Below are 1,395 nucleotides of genomic sequence, written 5' to 3'. Positions count from 1 at the left end.
ACAAAAGCTCACCCTCTTTTTGCCTACTGCATTGGCTGGGGTGGGCCAAATGCTGTAAGTCAACCCCACACCCCAGGGGCTTAACACAACAGAACTGTATTTGTGGCTCACTGTCCAGTCCCGAGCTCCTGGGCAGCTAACCAGACCATCAATCAGGGACCCAGGCTTTGTCCGCTCTGTGGCTCCCGTCACCTCAGTGTCCTCCCCATTTGGCTGGCAAACAGGGAAAGAGCAAGGGGATCAGACATTGGAGGTTCTCCTGGGCCAGGCTTGCAAATGGTGCCCAAGATCTCCTTTCACTGTCTACCAGCCAGAACCCGGTCACGTGGCTGCTGGAATGCAGTCCAGCCGCTGAGGAAGAAGCGAGTTTGGAGAACTGCCAGCCAATCTCTGCCACACCTGGCTGACTCCTACTCAGTTGTCCAGCTCAGGTGTCATCTCCTCCAGGCATCCTTCTCTGACTCCCACCTACACCCCAGCCTGCCTTGCCCCTGATTCAGTTAGATGAATGCCCCTCAAATTTTAACGTGCATTCAAACCACCGTGGGCCTTTGTTAAAAGGCAGGTTCTGATTCCACAGGTCTGGACTGCTACCGGGGTTCTACATTTCTAACACCTGCCCAGGTGATGCCGACGCCGCTGGTCCACGCAGCACACCTGCAGTAGTCCCTCATCTCACCTCCGCAGCTCTCTGTGCCTTCCTCCATCAGATCGCTGTCTTGTTGAGAGGGCTCATTCCCGGGACCGTCTCCTGGGCTCCTTGAGACCAGGGAACTGCATTTGTTCACCACTGGCTTCCCCCAAGCACAGTGTCCGGCCCAGAGGGGAGGCAGGTAAATGTCACCGAGTGAATGACTGAATGGGTCTCTCTTCTTTTGTAACTGAACTTCTCCCCTTCCTTTTCCCATGGCTGAGCCACACTGAGTTGGGGGCAACTTGAAATTGGCAAACTGATCAGTAGCAGAGCTGGCCCCTTGGGGAAGAATATGACATGGGAGGAACTAAGCCAAGCCCTTCCTCGGAACTGCGGTGGCTTTGCAGCCTGGCTCTACCCAGCCCTGCCCGAGCATTCACATCTCGGGGCATCCTCTGGCCCCCAGTGCTGTTTCTAGTTTCTGTTGTTACAGCAGCAAATCTGACCCCTAAAGGGGCACCCCTCCTCTTGCCGGTTAGAATATCTGTGCTCAAGAGAAAGCCGTTTAGCCTCATGCTGTCTTAGGTTACATTCCCCAGAATCGGAAGCTGTGACAAAGATTCGTGGACAAGTATCTTATTCAAGAAGGGCTCCCAGGAGAAACTGGTAAGGGTGTCCTGTGTGTAGCACTTGCCTTCAGCATGCGATTTCAGCCTCAGATTCCCTGGGTTCAAATCCCAACTCTCTTTACTGTGTGTCCT

The sequence above is a fragment of the Vicugna pacos genome, chromosome 18 (genome assembly GCF_048564905.1).
Source record: "Vicugna pacos chromosome 18, VicPac4, whole genome shotgun sequence".
NCBI lineage: Eukaryota > Metazoa > Chordata > Mammalia > Artiodactyla > Camelidae > Vicugna > Vicugna pacos.
Note: the sequence above shows the minus strand (reverse complement) of the source record.